General features: G+C 40.4%; 1 non-coding gene across 1 annotated transcript; it reads right to left on the bottom strand.

The window, feature by feature from the left end:
* Nucleotides 1–19938: 19938 nt before the first annotated feature.
* LOC136724111 (U5 spliceosomal RNA) lies at nucleotides 19939–20055 on the bottom strand. The gene has a single exon (XR_010806934.1). It is a non-coding gene; the product is annotated as a U5 spliceosomal RNA (small nuclear RNA).
* Between the last annotated feature and the right edge of the window lie 139 nt (nucleotides 20056–20194).

Genomic DNA, 20194 nt, shown 5'->3' with positions numbered 1-20194 from the left:
TCTTCTCATTCCTGTTTAACTGTTTAGTCTGAAATTGACACAAGTTAATAGACACCAGATTATAGGTGGCCCTGCCTATCCTTAATCATTGAATAATAATCAGTTAAGGGAAATTGTGGTAACAAGTAATGATAGGATCTTTCTCTCCACCTAAACGTTAATGAGACTGATATATATATAACGAGAAGTTACCTGACATAAATACTAACCTGCATAGTTATTGAATGTCTGACTAACAATACTAATGAGAGACTCACCTTCGTCTTACTAACCGGTATTGTAGTCAATGTGTTTATAACCTTTTTTGTTTAATGATTTGTGTGTTATCATATGCGATCCCATGGTCTTTGATTTGGTCACGGAAGTGATTTGTCTTTGATTTGTTGATCTAGAGTTGAATTTTAATTAGTTTTTCCCTTTTGTATAATTAGTGTAGTGCTACATTTAGTCTTTGTTTTTGAATAAATTTGACAATTTATATCTTTGGAATTGGTGTCTGCATCCAATTATTACAGAAAATGAGTTCTACAAGATTCCAGGATTCGTGATAAGGTGATACTATAAATTCACTTCTTTAATTGAATTTTATAAGTGTACCTTACGCTACACCTTTGACCACCACGTCTTCCTCCTCCCACTGCTTGACCTCTATTGTGACCTGGATCACCTGCCGGCTCCATGTTATCGCTGTGTTGTTGAGGTGGATAGCACGCATTTCACTCGATACTCGTACCACAATGTGAAATCAATCATCAATAACCAGTTGGCAGTATTGGAAAAGCAATTACAAGGGCCTGCATACATACAGTAATGTCAAATCTGATGTGGAAGAACAATTCCTTTATCCCTCTGTTCTCCACCAGGGTTGTGCTGATCGCCTCGATTGGCAAGTTTGCAGTGTGAGGAGTGGATCCATGTCGTCGTTCCTAGGCACTTCACAGCTGTGTGGGTGGTCAGGAGCACCTGGTAGGGCCCTGTCCACCTGGGCTGTTGGGAGGACTTTCTCTTGTGTGCTTTGATATACACAGTCATCTTGCTGGAAGGGGTGGTAAACCTGCTGGGATGGTTCAGTCTGGGCGGCTTTCATCTGTGAATGGACAGCTTCGAAAGCACGTGTTAGTCCCATACAAAAAGACAACATAGCATCATCCATCAAGTGGATGTCCATTTCCCTTACAGACAATGGAGGAGTGATGGAGAGTCTCATAAGTCATCCCATAATAATCTCACACGGAGAAAGACCTGTTTTTCTCAATTTGCTGACGATTTCATTGTCATTAGGACTATAGGAAGGGGATCTGGACGTTTGAGTCCTGTTTGTTTGCATATATTAGACAGCTTATTCTTTAATATCCCATTTTGTTTCTCCACTGCTCCAGCTGACTGAGCCTGATGGGGCAGTGAAAATGTTGTTTACCTCGCAGGGCTTTGCATAGTTCCTGCACTATTGTCCCAGTGAAGTGAGTGTTCCTATCACTGGAAATTTCCCTGGAATGCGAAATCTACATATAACATCCCTTAACTGTATTTTTGCTACTTTTACTACTTCAGCCTTCCTACGGGATAGGCTTCAACCCATTTAGAACACCTATATATTATTACAAGTATATATTCATATCCACAACATTTAAGCTTTTGAACACAATCTATTTGCATATTGCAGGATTATGAGCTTGACAAATGTGGCAAGTTCTACAATATTGCTAAGCTGTTACTATAAAACCTGGGGCAAACCAATTTAAAAGACTGATGCACACATCCCCCCTTTGCCCGTGTGGCCAACACCATGCGCCACATGGGCAAACCAGGGAAAGAGTGCCTGTGAGGCAACCAATGCATTAGCAAATGTTTGAGCTCTCTTATGGAAGGTGCAGTGGCCAGTTGCAATTTCCTGGAGCTTTTACAGTGCATCTCAAATTAAATTTCATCCAGCCCCAGGTCATAAAAGTCAAACCCTAGTTACGACATACATAACACATACATTTTGTTGCTTCAAAGAGAATACAAAAGTCAGCAAAACATTCTTTTTTACAAATTCAGTTTGTAAACTGTATTGTACATATATTTGTTGCGTTTTGATTTATAAACATTATACATTGTACAAATCTTAAGTGAAGGGCAATGGACTGATTCTGACTTCATGGCTGTCATTCTATTCATTTGAATAATGTGACATCTCCACTAATAGTACATTATAAATTAAACTATCAATAGAAGAATATGTGCTACTGCGGACGTCATCTGAGCAGTTTCACAATATATTGTAGATTCCTATAATCTGGAAAACCTTTAATTATAGTATTTTAACTTATTTCTCCACTGAGTCAAGCATCACTTCAGCGTAGTGGACCTCAGCATTGGTCTGTTCAAGTTGCTGTGAGGCTGTCTTTAAAGCCGCGCCCTCGGCCTACTGTGTCTCAACAAGAACACCAGCATCTTCTCCATATGGGTCAGACATCGGTTCCTTCAGGACACGATTCATAATATGCATATCTGCCATGTGGAATAAATCAGTCTGAAGACACAATGTGTGGTTCACACAACATCAGAGATCGTCCTTATAAAAGGCATCTCTATCACATTAGTTGACATTCGCACAATCTATAAGGTTTCTAGTAAAGGGACAATTCAAAATAATAATAATCTTGATTCCAATTTATCTCATTTTTCAAATTATTTCAGTACAGCACTCAGCTGTCGTCAGCAGCATCATATCTCCTGTGTTTATTGAATCAGCTTTACTTCCTAGTGTAGATACTCTTTTTGTGTGGAGTTGTCAAAGTTTCAAAACAATGTGCTTATCTTTGTCCTTTTATCTAACTTAAATACCTGAGAACATTACAATAACTATTACAGCAGCTCCTTCAACACCATAGTTAATAGTAGTTGGGTAAATGATGGCAGTTATTAATCTTTGTTTCTCAATTCATTTTTTACCAATAAACCATAATTTGAAATTATTTCCATACTCCTATTATTCCTATTTTCATTATTATTAGTTTTATGCGGTTGTCATCTAGTATGTGACGTATTCGTCTGTATCAACATCAATATTATTATCATTATTAATACAAGCAGTGTAAATTACCATTCATTACACTCTTGCTCTGTTTGTAATAAGTTATGAACCCTTACACGTACTTACAGTCTCTGCCTTGTCTCTGACTTCTCTCTCTCTCTCTCTCTCTCTCTCTCTCTCTCTCTCTCTCTCTCTCTCTCTCTCTCATCTCAGGCTGCTTGTCTGCTCAGGCGAACAGGGGGAGCAGAGGAGCACATACGGCCCTTGCCCCCTGCCCCCCTCTTCCTAATTGATAGGGTATTTCTGTTTGTGAAAGGACTATTTCCAAACAGTTTTATAACTTGCCATGACTATGTTTCATTAAATTAGTTATGTTACACCTTTAGTTATACCTGTAGTAACTTCATTATTTTCCCTCATATTCCAGTCAATCACCATCAGAGTCTCTCGTGGCAGTACATTTGTCTCACACAGAACAAACTCTCCTTTCTCAACCGCTTTCAATTTTGGATAACATCGCACTGCATCCCAACAGCTGTTCTTTCTCCTATTCCTAATTTCTTACAAGAAAATGCAAGTTATATTTGATCGATTTGTATTATTACTATTTATATACATTTCACTACATTATTGTAGTTAATGAATGTATTTAATCTTTGGAAAATAAGCCTTTTCATTGATCTCAATAATGATGTCCAGGTACTTCAGGAAAGCACATTTTCAAAAAATGTGTCCAGTCAATGATTTCCCCAACTAAGAACCTGCGTGGGCACTAAGACTGTCCTCCTGCGCGGCTCATGTCTTTATTGTGTCACTTCCTCCTATTGAAGTCCAATCTACACCAGTACAGGTTCAGAAGAACTGTTCCCGAATCCAGATTGAACTGATCAATAGTTAATTTCTTACCTACACATTGTATTTAGGGATCTATTTCTAGGGATTTAAAAACTCTTCATTGTGGAACTCATAGCTTCCAAATGAGCACATCGTTAATTTCCTGGAGTATCTGGTTATCTATTTATCAATATGTAAGAAACCTTCACCGAATGTTTGTGGTTGCCTCGGATTCCTATTTCTAAATTTGGCTCTAATTCCATTTCTAACATGTTACTTTTAACTTCTGTATTCGTAAGACCTATTTAAATAACTTAATTTTGTATTATTATTTCTGTTTGCAATAGCATTCTGTGTACAGTTAAATGCTGACTTTCTTGTAGGTCTGTTATTACAACATATTTAACTGGCGTTTTTTAGCTATCATTCTGTAACTATTTGTGACTTATGACTCTCTTAGTCATATTCTGGACTATACAGTACATGAAAAAGTCAAAATATGGACATTTACCTTGCGCAAACTGAAAACGTACAAACATACAAAGAGACACATATTAATTTATATCCATAGTAAATTCAGATACCATGGTTTTGGTTGGCATGTTATATTGACCTGCAGTGTCTCAAACTACCCTTATTTATTACTTATCTAGTAATTTTCCTTCAGTATCTTGAGGACTGTCATTTATACTGAAAAACATATATATATATTTTTAATTTGTCTTCGGGGCATTCAGATTGAATTATGCCTGTTGTCTTTTCTTTCTTTTCTCTAACAAATGTTTTAAGATAGCTAGCTTTGGTTTCTCATTTTTTAATGCTTTGTATTCCTATTTTGCAAAACCGTTTTTAGGTGCTCAAGTCTATCTGAATCAAAAGTCCCATCTTCTGGAAACCTTAATTTTCTGTCACCTATTGTCCAGTCAAACGCACCGCTTCACTCCATAGTTATCATACATGTACCTTACATGTGTACCTTTAAGTGGCGGGTCGCCCGTCTTACTAGAGCTGTTCCCACACAGTAACACGTTTTCCCATTTTCTATGTATCGTTTTGTACACAACAACCAAGGCGTGCAAGCCCGCAAAATAACAATAAACGACAGGGGAGAAAACATAGCAAAAAACAAGAAAACACAAATAATACTAAATCCTATATAGGAATAACAACAAACATGCTTTTCAATGTTTGCATTTATAGAACTTGTATATAACTTAATGACTTTTCTTCATTTACCATAAACACTATAAACTTCTATAAACTATAAACATGTTATTTTATATTATCACCGGCGTATCAGATATTGAACAATTAATTAGCGCTCCTTTTTTTTTTTTTTCTAATAGTAGGTCAAACCCACTTAAGCCTGCGGGAACCCAGACAGGAAAACACAGTCCTGTTCCTTCACAAACAAGAAGACACAGTCAAGTCTATGGTAACCCTAAGAAACCATGCTCCTCGGTTATTGGTGTCAATGGATCTCATTATCCTGAAACTTTCATGATCGAAACATGGAATACTGTTTGTCAGTTTCCATAAAACTATGCATTAAGAGTAATGCAACAGTCACTTATCATTTTGAGCAGCTGTATCAATTGATAGTTAGATCTTTGTAATGAAATGAATAGACAGTGATCTCAGATGTAATGTGTGAATTGCATTTTGAAATGGTAATACTTTGATGTTAAGTTGTGTCATTTTAGTTCAATGAACAAATGATCTGAGGTTGATGTGTATTGTATCCAAGCAATTGTAAAAAAGTGTTAGAGTTTTGAAAAATGTGCATTTTGATCATCGGGTGTGAGTTTAGTGTCTAGAGTTTTGAAAAATGACATCAAGGTTCTGAAATGAGTGCCAAAGTGATTGTAAAAAAGTGTAATATCAGGGGACAGTGGCTATTAGTGATCTGGCCTTCCGTGGCCTCTGTATTAATGTAACAGGTCACATTGTATTTGTACACTGATACTTGATAGTATAATATAGTACAAGTAAAAAACATACATAGGTATCATAGAAGTATTTTTCAGAAATGATTATGTATAGTTATCAAAATGGAGAGGAAATGCTAAATCCAGTCTCCCCAGGCTGAGCTTCTATTGCTGCACCTGCTGGCCCCACTATATGGATAGAGCCACACCAAGTACAAGAGTCTCCCCATTGCTATTTATATCTCCCTATCCAATCTTATATACGTGTCAGGGTGGGGTGCCTATTCCCCTGCATGCTTTGAAACCTATAGCACCTGGGACGCACACTTGGGATCCGGTTCCTCTGCCCCTCACATACACATGAGGAATCCTAGGTGCTCAACACGTCATACTGTCTCTTTCATCTCATGTGTAAACTATGGACAAATACATGACTAAACGTGTTTAGTTGCTTTTCCCAGAATGCTTTGCGCCACGATATGCAAATAACGGGGACTATGATTGGCTCCCTGACATTACCCACACTGCGACTGATGCTACCCATTTCACTACCCAACAAAGACCCATAATATGCATGTGTCTGTCTGTCTGTCTGTCTGTCAAAGTATGTGTCTGTGTCTGTTTGTGTGTGTTTGTGTGTCTGTCTCTGTGTGAAAATGTGCCTGTCTCTGTGTGAAAGTGAGTGTGTCTGTGTCTGTGTCTGTCTGTCTGTGAAAGTGAGTGTGTGAAAGTGTGTGTGAGTGTCTGTCTGTCTGTCTGTCTTTGAAAGTGTGTGTGAGTGTCTGTCTGTCATTTAACTTGCACATCTGTTAGGGCACCATATGCAGAGATGTACACATATTGTTCCTTTTCCATATACACTCACCTAAAGGATTATTAGGAACACCATACTAATACTGTGTTTGACCCCCTTTCGCCTTCAGAACTGCCTTAATTCTACGTGGCATTGATTCAACAAGGTGCTGAAAGCATTCTTTAGAAATGTTGGCCCATATTGATAGGATAGCATCTTGCAGTTGATGGAGATTTGTGGGATGCACATCCAGGGCACGAAGCTCCCGTTCCACCTGTAGCGTAAGGTACACTTATAAATTTCAATTAAAGAAGTGAATTTATAGTATCACCTTATCACGAATCCTGGAATCTTGTAGAACTCAATTTCTGTAATAATTGGACACAGACACCAATTCCAAAGATATAAATTGTCAAATTTATTCAAAACAAAGACTAAATGTAGCACTACACTAATTATACAAAAGGGAAAAACTAATTAAAATTCAACTCTATATCAACAAATCAAAGACAAATCACTTCCGTGACCAAATCAAAGACCATGGGATCGCATATGATAACACAAATCGTTAAACAAAAGAGGTTATAAACACATTGACTACAATACCAGTTAGTAAGATGAAGGTGAGTCTCTTGTTAGTATTATTAGTCAGACATTAAATAACTACGCAGGTTAGTATTTATGTCAGGTAACTTCTCGTTATATATATATCACTCTCATTAACGTTTAGGTGGAGAGAAAGATCCTATCATTACTTGTTACCACAATTTCCCTTAACTGATTATTATTCAATGATTAAGGATAGGCAGGGCCACCTATAATCTGGTGTCTATTAACTTGTGTCAATTTCAGACTAAACAGTTAAACAGGAATGAGAAGATATTTCTCGGCGTTGACAGATTTTATTTCTAAAATTATCAACAAAACAGTTTAATGCAACACACATTTATATTTAAGAAAACTAAATGATATTACACATTCTAGAGTTATGAATCACAGATTAACATTTCTAATTGATTTCTCAAATGTCATGAATCATGAACTCCAAACTGTTAAACTTATCTGAACTTCGTCGCAGAGAGGCCTCTCTGCCTTCGGGCTCAGATAACAGCACACGGCACGAGGTCCGTGTGGTTTGGAACAAAGGCAGTCCGGTTCGGCTTTGTCCAAGAACTTCCACTCAGTCGATGCACCTGGAAGTTGGGGTTTCGCGAAATAGAGTCGTTTCCAAACAGATTTTCCACTGGTTTGAAGGCTCCAAGGTTGTGCACAAAATCTTCTTTGTAAGCAGGTTTCCACCGTAGTTACTTGAAGACAAAGTCTTTGAGGAAAGCAGGGCCCTGTTTGTTCCAAGGGTCAAGTTTCTTAAAACTCAAATAGCTATTTAAATGACTGACACTTTCGTATTCAGTCGACTTAGTCATTTGTCCAGCTGTAAAACTCCACTGATCAGGTGGGCACAGGCGGGCAGCGCAGTCTGTAAAGTTCTTTATTTAATAAAGTCCTTTAAAAGAATTCTTTGTACGGCTCAATCTCCTTCTCCCAGTTTAACTCTTCTGTTGCCGGCAAAGACTTGGTTGGTTTCTGGTTCCGGTTCGGGCAACAGAGCTACAGGTTGAGCTGTGGCAGCGAGTTACTGGTTCAGGTGAGAGAGAGAGAGAAAGAAAGGCCGTGTTTGTCCTTTATAGTCTATCAGATCAATAGGTGATTGGTTCCTGAGTTCTTGAGATTGGATTTCGGTTTCAGCCCCCAGTGTCCTATTGGAGGGGGGCTTGATTTATGACTGATGTCAATCCATGCCATCTTTTGGAAATGCCGGTTGGCCTGGGTTCGTAGCTCTATGTCGGGATTTCGGCTCTCATCCACTTCAAAGAGTTTTTATCACCTACAGGCCCCTTTCTCCAGACATCTCATAGCAGAATAACAAACTATTTGGACTCTTCTCGGTGCCATCCTCCCCAAAACTGTCAATTTGATGCAAACCAGTTCCAAGCTGATGAGCTAAGGAAATCTGATAACTTTGGGGGGGAGAGGTCTTCTTTAGATCCGTGCTTCAGCTCAGAGCCCAAATACTCTTATCCAAATACACCCAACATAACGCTACATACCCCCTTTCTTGAATGGGACTGAGGTCGACTAGGGCGTTATCCCCTTCAAGACAAAATAAGACGTTAAGCATTTATCTCAAAGTTATGTAACAGAATTCAACAGTGGACTTCACCATTCATGACCCCGAGAAATCAAAGAAAACAAACTAATAGTTCATTATTTAAGCAGAATGTATTCCAATCAAATTGACAATCCTATACTAGCACATATACAGGTTACATATTATAACACAAGTACATTAAAACAAAAAAACAATTGGTATTACTCAGTATTGAGTATGGTTACTGACGGTAACCAATAGGTGGAAGTTGATTAACAGAGGGAGGTGACTGTGAATTCAGGTGTTATTCAGGCACCTGACCTTCACTATGTCTATAATAGTTGGTAGGGACCTGGGTTCGAATGGTTGGCTTACATGGTAAGCCGGTGCCCCCTTTAGGGACATGCACAAAAAATGGTCTCATTGGGAAGTTGTACCTTGGTGGCTGTATCATATCTGTCATTCAATTCCACCGGCTTTGGTGATTCAACTTGAGCCCACAACCTGTTCAATAGATCCTGACCAATGATCAACTTCTCTGTTTCAAATTTGGAAATATAAACTGGATGAACCAACTTAATCTTCCCAAAGGTGAACTCTAACAATGCCTTTTGAGTGAGCTGTGCCTTAGTCTCTGTGTAACTTGTAATGTTCACACTACAAGCTTCCACTTTCAGTCGTTGGTCTGAGGTTTCCATAATTTGTTTCAGGTTGCCCATTGTGGTGGCAGACATTAAACAAATTTCAGCCCCAGTGTCCAACAAGGCTCCTCACTCCCACACATTCTCAATGGTCACTTCTATGTAAACTTGCTTGGCTCTGCCTCTCTGTGTCAGATCACCCAGTAACATCACCAAAGGTTCAGCTTGCCTGCAGGCAACTTCCCCCACTGGGAGGTCCCAGTGGGCTGATGTGTCAGAGAAACCCCCCTGCTGTTCCTCACATCCAATCAAAAACACAGAGGCGGGGACAGGGGGTGGTTCCAGAGCTAGTCATTCCTTAGGTGGCGAGTCCGGCCCTTTACCCTGGCTACTAACTTCCAGTTTGGGAAGAGGGGGCAAAGGGAGCAGAGCTAAGCGTAGCAGTAGCTCAGAAACTGCAACATTGCTCAGAGACTGAGTTAACCCACCTAGGCTAGGAGCAGATTTCTTTTTTTTATTGTAAGCCTGGGTGTCTTGGATTCCATCCTTGGGAGGTTCTTTCCTTCTTTGAATCTCTGTCCCCTCTAACTCCAGTGGAGAAATAGGGCTCTCAGAGCGCCTTGCCAGTACTTGGGTGCTTGAATCTTTACGATCAGAAGTGCTATTGTACTTGCTTTCCCAAGCTTTCTGTGCCATTTTTTCGAATTTCAGCTATGTTCATATACGTTGCGTCTGCATGTAATATGATCATTTCCTTAATCGTTGGGAACAAATTAGCAACAAACAACCCTTTAAAGCTCACCTCTTCCTCGGCCCCGGGTCGATCTTGACCCGCAAAATAGGTTTTCCTAAGCTTTTCATAGTAATCACGGGGGGACTCATGCTTACCCTGTTTGATCTGGTGTGCGGCAGTCACTGCTGCCACTGGATCAATGAACCTGGAATAGTCCCTAACTAATGCTCTGCACAAGCGTTGAAACCTATCGCAGACCATGGACCCTTGCCTCTCCATCCAAGAATGGACTTGGCGAGAGGTAGTTTTGCGGATTAGGAGAACCTTTTCCTTCTCCGTAGCCTCAGGATAGAAACTCAAAGCATACTTAATGTCCTTAATATACGCTTCCACATTTCCTTCCTTGTCTGCTGGGTTAAAGGTTTCACAATCTTTAGCCAGTTCTCTCAACTGGCGCATGTTAACCTTTCGGTCTGGACTCTCGGGAGAGGAAGTTCGTCTGTGCGACGAGCTTCTTACCCTGGATGGAGAAAAACTACAGGGAGGGGTACGATCAGGACGAGGCAACCCGGGGCCTAAATGTGGAGACGGTGTGCGACTCCGTGCATTGGCCGGTTCCGGCTGTTCCTTTATGCTGTCAGGTGTCAGCTTTGCAGCCCACCAAGAGGCAGCTTTCAGGGCCCCTATTTGTTGCTTGAGACGCTCATTTTCAACTTCAGTTGATTTGAGTTCTCCCCTAAGCACCTGATTTACTCTCCTCATTTCTTCACTGTCCCTTTTTAAATGTATGACCTCGCCTTCGAGTATCTCCATTTTTACAGTGCCCAAATCTTTCTCCCTGACTGTTTTGCAAAGACGCATTTCCAAAACATCCCGGTCCTTCAAAACTATCCTTTCATTTTCAACCGCTTTACATCTGTCATTTTGCAGACCTTTTACTTGGATCAGAGTTGTTTCCAATTCAACTTGACATTGTCTTAAATCATTTCCTAATTGCTCTCTCTGTTCAATTAAGTCCTCTTTTTCAGCATTCAACACAATGACTTGTTTTCCACAAGTATCTAGCTTTCCTTCAAATTCTAAAACCATTCCATGCCGTTTGGCTCTTTCTTCTTTCGCTTTAGCATACTTTTCTCCTAGCTTTTTCAGTTTTTCAAACTTGCTTATGATCCAGTTCACTACCCTTGAGCTCGCAAGTGCTAAGCTAGCCATAACTTTCATCACCTCTATCGACTCTTTTTCGAGTTGCGTCGTAGTGTCGTTTACCAACTGAGTTCGACGCGACTCTACTTCAAAGTCCAAACTGCCTAGGCGTCCAAGGAATTCAGGAATCTCTGTTCCTGGTACCTTAACAATCAATGCTTCACATGGGGACATTTGGGTAATCATTGTTTTGGCTATTCAGTAACAACCCAACAGAACAGTACTCGATTAATCACCTAATGACTCTAATGCCAACGCTTAGGATATCAACAATTTATCACAAGTAACTAAAACAGACTTAATCTTTTGTGACTTTGGATTTATGACTGATGTCAATCCATGCCATCTTTTGGAAATGCCGGTTGGCCTGGGTTCGTAGCTCTATGTCGGGATTTCGGCTCTCATCCACTTCAAAGAGTTTTTATCACCCACAGGCCCCTTTCTCCAGACATCTCATAGCAGAATAACAAACTATTTGGCCTCTTCTCGGTGCCATCCTCCCCAAAACTGTCACTTTGATGCAAACCAGTTCCAAGCTGATGAGCTAAGGAAATCTGATAACTTTGGGGGGGAGAGGTCTTCTTTAGATCCGTGCTTCAGCTCAGAGCCCAAATACTCTTATCCAAATACACCCAACATAACGCTACACACCACATCCCAAAGATGCTCTATTGGGTTGAGATCTGGTGACTGTGGGGGCCAGTTTAGTACAGTGAACTCATTGTCATGTTCAAGAAACCAATTTGAAATGATTCGACCTTTGTGACATGGTACATTATCCTGCTGGAAGTAGCCATCAGAGGATGAGTACATGGTGGTCATAAAGGGATGGACATGGTCAGAAACAACGGGCCGTGGCATTTAAACGATGCCCAATTGGCACTAAGGGGCCTAAAGTGTGCCAAGAAAACATCCCCCACACCATTACATCCACCACCACCAGCCTGCACAGTGGTAACAAGGCATGATGGATCCATGTTCTCATTCTGTTTACGCCAAATTCTGACTCTGAAATCGAGACTCATCAGACCAGGCAACATTTTTCCAGTCTTCAACTGTCCAATTTTGGTGAGCTTGTGCAAATTGTAGCCTCTTTTTCCTATTTGTAGTGGAGATGAGTGGTACCCAGTGGGGTCTTCTGCTGTTGTAGCCCATCCGCCTCAAGGTTGTACGTGTTGTGGCATCACAAATGCTTTGCTGCATACCTCGGTTGTAACGAGTGGTTATTTCAGTCAAAGTTGCTCTTCTATCAGCTTGAATCGAGTCGGCCCATTCTCCTCTGAGCTCTAGCATCAACAAGGCATTTTCGCCCACAGGACTGCCGCATACTGGATGTTTTTCCCTTTTCACACCATTCTTTGTAAACCCTAGAAATGGTTGTGCGTGAAAATCCCAGTAACTGAGCAGATTGTGAAATACTCAGACCGGCCCGTCTGGCACCAACAACCATACCACGCTCAAAATTGCTTAAATCACCTTTCATTCCCATTCAGACATTCAGTTTGGAGTTCAGGAGATTGTCTTGACCAGGACCACACCCCTAAATGCATTGAAGCAACTGCCATGTGATTGGTTGTTTAGATAATTGCATTAATGAGAAATTGAACAGGTGTTCCTAATAATCCTTTAGGTGAGTGTATATGTATGTATGTATGTATGCATGTCCAATTGCTTTGACAATTCAAATGCACTGAATTGAGAGAGAGAGAGAGAGAGAGAGAGAGAGAGAGAGAGAGAGAGAGAGAGAGAGAGAGTTGTAGTCCAGACCACTGCAAAATTCTTGCTGAAGTGATCTGGATCACCACCCAATGGCCCAAGGACCACTGCAAACTTGGATTTCAATGTATTTGTGTAATCTGTGTTGCAATAGCACCTACCATGTTCCTTTGTGGTGATCTGGTTAATTCTGATCTGGGAAAACCACAATCCTGCAGGTTTAATAAGTCTCTCTACACATCAGTCCCTGAGTACCTTCAACCAATGGTCATTTTGACCAATTAAGCCCAAGATTTGAGTCAATTAAGTTGTCAAGGACTACCCAGTGAAGACGTGAACTCACGACTAGGTCACACTGTGAGCTCACCAGAGCAGACATTACACTGAGCTCACTGTGAGCTCACTTAGCGCTTTTCCAGCGACATGGTGACGGTGCTGGAGCCGGAGCCGCTGCCCTTAGCCGGTGGCTAACCCACCTCTATGTTACAAATGTTCCCTAAACACTTATTTTGCAAGATCAATAATAATCCTTTAGGAAATTTAAACTTTTACTGACACACATAGTTAATAGCAATGTATTATAACTTTACCAAAAATAATAATCTGTATATCTTTAATTGTTTAGACGTTATTAAGATATAATGCATCTTTCACATAGGGAACATTTGTAACATGTTAGGAAAAACAAACAAATGATTTGAAAATATTCATAATTACAGCATACAATTTGTCAGGCTTCATAACAATGGTATTTATAACATACTCTGTAAAAATCAAGCAAATAGCATTTGTGGTTCACGAGAAAATATATATATATAATCAAAGCTATCAGACTATAGCAGCCGGTGTATGAAGACACATACGATTATACAGCATTATTTGGCAGCTTCGCAAGACCTAATTTGAAACGTTGTTGGTAAGTTAGATAATTAGTGGGGACCCTCTATTTGCAGTTCTTCCCCTCCATAATTGCTAAAATAAAGTTTTACTGACATTTTATTGACCCTACCACTGCATAGGGCACATCTGTAACATGAACGCTACTGAATGGCACATACATTGAAAACTACGGAGAACTGAGACAAATCCACTTTACACTTCATAAATAATCTTAAAACGTTTCCAACCAAGGCAACACCCACTTGAAATACGTTCATTCTCATTTTTGGTAAACAAAAAGAGAGATTGTTACATATGTTCCCTATGATGCATCTACAGAGAGAGAGAGACAGACAGACACTAACTCTCTCTCTCTCTCTCTCTCAGCTGGGAGTGTGTGGGAGGGGTCTGCAGTGAGCGGGAGTGCTGCTGAGAGCTCTGTCCTTTGGCTGCGTTTTTTTGTTGCTTTACTTTTTTCAGTTTGTTTATTTTGTCTTCTGTTTTCAGTGCTTTTCTTATTGTGGGGGAACAGGGGAGGGGAGGGGGGAGTACCGGTAGTTCTTCCCGGGTCGGGGGGTCGGACCCCCTGAATGCGTCTTTTGAAAAACTGACCCGACGCCATGGAGTCAAGATCGCTCCGGTGCAGTTCTGCCCCCTAGAGCAGTGTGTGTTAGCGGTTGGGGAGGTAGCAGGGTGTGAAAATATCAAGTCTGCTGCCATTGTTATCTTCTTAAAAACCACTGATCTGCTCAATCAGCTAGTGGCTAATGGCACAGTGTTAGACGACACTTTCACCCCGGTGTTGCCGCTCGCTGCTCCTGCCCGGAAGGTAACGCTGTCTAACGTCCCTCCGTTCATCCGCACCGGCTCGGGCAGCTGATGTCCGGCATTAAGAGGGTCCAGCTGGGCTGCAAAGCCCCGCAACTGAAACACGTCGTGTCCTTCCGAAGGCAGCTGTATATGATCCTCAATAACATCAATGAGGATCTTAATGTCATTTTTAAATTTAAGATCGACAATACCGACTACGTCGTGTTCGCTACTTCGGAGTCCATGAAGTGTTTCAGGTGTGGGAGCGAGGGGCATGTCGTGAGGAACTGTCCCGAGCAGGACAGGGAGCGGGAGGAGGAGCGGGGCGACGCGGGGAGGAATAGAGACACCGGCCCGCAGCCACAGATGCAGCGGGCAGACAGAGATCGAGCCCCGGCGGAGGAGACAGTCGCCGGTCGGACCGATGGTACCAGTGATGCCGTGACGGGGGAAGAGCTGCCCGGAGGCGATGACGCACAGCTGGGGGACGGGGTCGAGGCAGCGGGGGATAGTGACGACCGAGACGCCGGGGGGAGATGGTGTTGAGGCGGTGCACGGGGCGCTGGTTAGTGACGAGGAACAACCTCAGCAGCCAGCAGACGGGCGGACAGACACACAGGGTGTAGCCGAGGAGGAGGCAGGGCCAGGCTCGGCGGTACAAGCCGAGGCGCCGGGTGGAAAAAACGCACTAAGAAGGTGCTGGGAGGGAGCACGGACGGTGTTGGTAAATAGTGGCAGTAAAAGAAGTGGTGGCACAGTAGTGAAGCTGGGGTAGCGAGCGGCTTGGTGGGGAAAGGTCCGGCTACACGCTGGAGCATCGCGGCTCGGAGTGACAGTGAGGGCGGCTTCATGGATTCCTCTCTCGCCTCCTCGTCCTCGGTGAGTCAGAGCTGCAGTGAAGGATATCAGGAGGTTTTTAGAGAAAACGAAGGGAAAGAGGTCTGTTGTAGTGGAGCAGTTTTTCCCAGATCGTGCACGCCTGCTGGCCTCTATTAAGTTTTTACAGAAACCCTGACCTATCAATTTGTACAACACTCACTGAAAACCATGGTTGGGGTCAATTCCTGTTTTTCAATTCCAATTCCTCCTACAAATCAATTCAAAATTGCAATTACTTTTTGCATTCACAGAATATTCTTTATTGGAATTGAATTGAAAAGGGAATTAAAAATTGAATTGGAATTGACCCCAACCCTGTTGAAAACAAAACAAAAAATACAGATCTGGTTCTTCAAATCTTCACTCTGGTTTCATTCTGTGTCGTAGTTCATTTATCTTGCTGTTAATTGCACCACCAATTACACTCTTTGGGGTACTGGGCAATTTTTTCAAGGTAGCCCCTAAAAAACATGTATCACATAGATTTAATGACTTGCACATAGATATATAAAAATCTTTTAATAAACATACCACATATCTTTGAGAAGGGTTCATTAGTTACATATTGCCACAGTAAATCAACATTTTTGTGTGTGGGTGTATTTAAATGTTTTGGTGTATGCTCTTAAACTTGTCTTACACTAGTTCATAGTAAAATCTGTACTTGGCGAAGCAGCTATGCAAAGGCAGTCTTTTCTCCATTAATACCTTGCTTAAGCATTACATTGATGTGGCACAACTGGACTGAAATGTGAAGTATTTGCTCAAAAGTCAAATTTAAATGAGACATGAAAGTTTATATTGTCAAGGATCCCATGGCACTATTCATTATTATTATGTATTAATATGTCTGAAGCATTAATCCAAGGTGATTTACAAGGTGTTGTTGAAAGAGTGACGTGGCTGAATTCTAAGTCAGGCTTCCCTCAATCAGGTCTAACAAATTTGTTATGACTCCACCTTTACTGCTGTGTAGTAATCTGCTGGTACAAAATGGCTGCACCCCAGAGGGTGGTGGGTGAAGTGAGTCTGTAGAGCACTTTGGGATCTTTCCAGCTGCTACATGTAAGGTATTATTATTTATTAATAAATTAACTCTAGTCTCTGAAACTAAAACAAAGGCCAAAGGAACATTTCAAATGCTAACCCTTTGTGTTCTATACAGTTAAAAAGGAGAGTTAGAAATTTTGTACAACAGCATTTACATACCATATATGGCTTCCACCTTTAAGCGATCCAGAGGTGTCTTTTTCTCCGAAGTTGGATCTCTCTTGCTGCCACCACCACGAAGATTGCTCTTTAATAATGTTGGAAAGTCAAAGACAGCAACCGTCAGGGTTCTTGCATATGACGTATTCGTGCTGCACCTCTCTGCAAGGATCCAGGACAGTTTGTCAATGTAAACTCCAGTGCCTGGGAATATTTCCACCTAAAAGACAATGGTAAATAAAAAACAAGTTTATCCCCAAACTATTCTTATATTATGTTAAGTGGAATACATTATCAGTAAGGCTGTGATTTTGTTACAGAAATGTGTTATTAAAGACCACAGTATGTCTCAATTCTAAGTTTATTAATTTACAGACATAATAAAGTCAGTGAATCTGTGACACCCATAATTCAATTACATTCTTATTATCAACTATAACTATGAATATAACTGATAATGTAGCATCATTAGATTGTTTACAACCAATATTTGTTTTCAATATATATATTTTTACCTTGTCTTTGTAATATTGTAGACCAAGAGTGTTATACCTGTTTTGGTGATTCTTTGTCAGATTCAGAACAATTTGCTGTGGGGCTGTCAGAACCACTTGATGGTGACACACTTTTGTCTTCATCGCTGATAAATGTGGCTTTTGTTACAATTTTTTTCAGATTGTCCAAAAGGTCTGGAATCTCTGGAGAAAAAAACCTTAGTATTAAATGATAATCATTTCTAGTAATATATTTAATACAAAGTGAAAACAAAACCATCAATGCCTGCAATTATACTTGAGAGACTTGCTCTATGTTATTGGCAAACTGACCTTTTTGTGGGTCATTAACATTAGCTACGAAAAAAATAAAAGAGATAAAATACAAGAATTACCAGGTCTAATGTAATGCATATAGTCATTAATGTAGGATTATGAAGTTATGTTGAAAAACTTTATTTAATAATCAGTATTATTAAACTATTAGACAGTGCACATTAAGAGTCTGTATTGTGGTTCTAGATTACTTCAGTATGATCAACTATAATACATTACTCTGGAATCTAAATTACTGAAGAATAACATTTATCAAGGTAAGGAATTATTTGCTATAAATAAAAAAACTTACCATCAACCATACGGTTTCGAAGACATTGGTTTTCATTTTTAAGTCTTGTGTTTTCCTTTTCGAGCTGCTTAACTTTTTGCTGTAGCTCAACTTCACTGGACTCTTTAAATGTCTGTAGAATATGACGGGATCTAATTCTTGAAGCTCCATCGGTTTTCTTTCTTATTTTGTGCTGTATTCAGAGAGGAAAAGAGTTTAAAATGAAAATATATATATATATGAATATGATTAAAAAAAAACAATCCTGCAATACATTTATTTAATATTTGCAGTAATTATCTCACCGGTAACTGTGGTTCATCAAGGTCACTATCATCTGAAATTTGAAGTTTTTTGTTTGGTTTAGGTACTCTCTTCATTTTAGGACAGGGCATTTTTGTTAGGTCATTAAGTTTTCTTCTTAGTTCGCCTTCTTTTCCTAAAATAAAAATAAAATAAATAAAACCCTGCATTATGTCCACAGATATTTGGGGATTATATTTATTTGTCATAAAAATACTGTGCTTTGACCATACAAATTAAGATGAACAGCCAACGCTGAATCAAAACGGAAGTTAAATTATATCTGGTTTAATTTATTTTGTGATTTGGGGGATTTTATTGTAAAGCACAACACACAATAAATCGTTCTTACAAATGCCAGTCAAGTATGACGAGTTTTTAGCGCCCTCACCACCACCTACCATGTTATAAGAGTATGTTAGAAGTACAACACATTAATAACTTAAACATTCATTTCAAATATACTGTGATTGTATATATCAAATAGCATGTAAAGACTTTAATGTTTTTTTTTTAAATAAACATTGTTACCAGTCATAATGATCTGCGCTTCATGGACAGGCCATCCACCTTTTGGAGGTTTGTTCGTGTCTCTCCACTCTGCTCTGAAGTTTCGAGTCGTCTCTTCGTCATCATCAGCAATGCTGAATAAATCAAAATTGCGAAAGCAAGCAGTGGGAATCACGCTGTAAGAGTCTTTGTCGACCCCGCTTTCCCACTTCACCAACGCGTGCATCACCGCCATACTACCTTCACCTTCTCGTCCGTTTTTTCTGCGCCTTTTTCCCCCGACAAGTCACGGCACAAAAGACAGTCCCGCTCTGCATTCTGGTACTTGGCGTTCTTAATAACACCAACAGGGTGTAATCGCATAGACCACTCGAGTATAAAGTACTACATATCCCATCAGTTACAGTTTTTTTTCATCTTCTGAAACTGCAATTTAGCACTTTCAACTGTTTCTTAGTGATTCCTAGAATTACTAACCGGTATTGTAGTCAATGTGTTTATAACCTTTTTTGTTTAACGATTTGTGTGTTATCCTATGGGATCCCATGGTCTTTGATTTGGTCACGGAAGTGATTTGTCTTTGATTTGTTGATCTAGAGTTGAATTTTAATTAGTTTTTCCCTTTTGTATAATTAGTGTAGTGATACATTTAGTCTTTGTTTTTAAATAAATTTGACAATTTATATCTTTGGAATTGGTGTCTGCGTCCAATTATTACAGAAATTGAGTTCTACAAGACTCCAGGATTCGTGATAAGGTGATACTATGAATTCACTTCTTTAATTGAAATGTATAAGTGTACCTTACGCTACATATATGTATGTATGTATGTATGTATGTCCAATTGCTTTGACAATACAAATGAATTGAATTGAGAGGGAGAGAGAGAGAGAGAGAGAGAGAGAGAGAGAGAGACAGACAGACAGACTGACAAACAGAAAAACAGACAGACACAGACACACACACACACAGAGCCAGCCAGCCAGCCAGCTCAGCGATGACATCACGAGCCTCTCTCAGCTGACTGCTATGACATCACAGAGCACGTACATTCCGTTGCTTGCCGTCTGTCAACCACTCAGTCACTGCCAGCCAGACTGGCTGGCTGGCTGGATGGGGGGGCTGCTTGCTGCTGCTGCGTACCTTAGCAAGCTTATTTGCTTGACCGGCCTTCCTACTCCTCTGCCCACATGCCCACCTATGCCCGATCTGCTGTTCACCTGGATCACAGCTCCGCCCAACAAGGCAGAGCCCCCCAAGAATGGTACAAACTCACCCACGATCCCCTCCACGGAAAGCTTTAGCAAAAGGCAAAAGCGTTATACGTAATGAAGAGGAACCCGAGTCCAAGACGCATCCGACCAGCCATACATATTTGTGTGTATTAAAGATCACATTTTCTTACATTTAGTTTTTCTGTACTTTATTACATCTTATTGTGATTTATAAAAGTATTGTTTCTTTTCCATATGTATGTATGTATGTGT

Source organism: Amia ocellicauda, unplaced genomic scaffold, assembly GCF_036373705.1.
Source record: "Amia ocellicauda isolate fAmiCal2 unplaced genomic scaffold, fAmiCal2.hap1 HAP1_SCAFFOLD_175, whole genome shotgun sequence".
Classification (NCBI taxonomy): Eukaryota; Metazoa; Chordata; class Actinopteri; order Amiiformes; family Amiidae; genus Amia; species Amia ocellicauda.
Note: the sequence above shows the minus strand (reverse complement) of the source record. Positions and strands in the feature narration are given on the sequence as shown.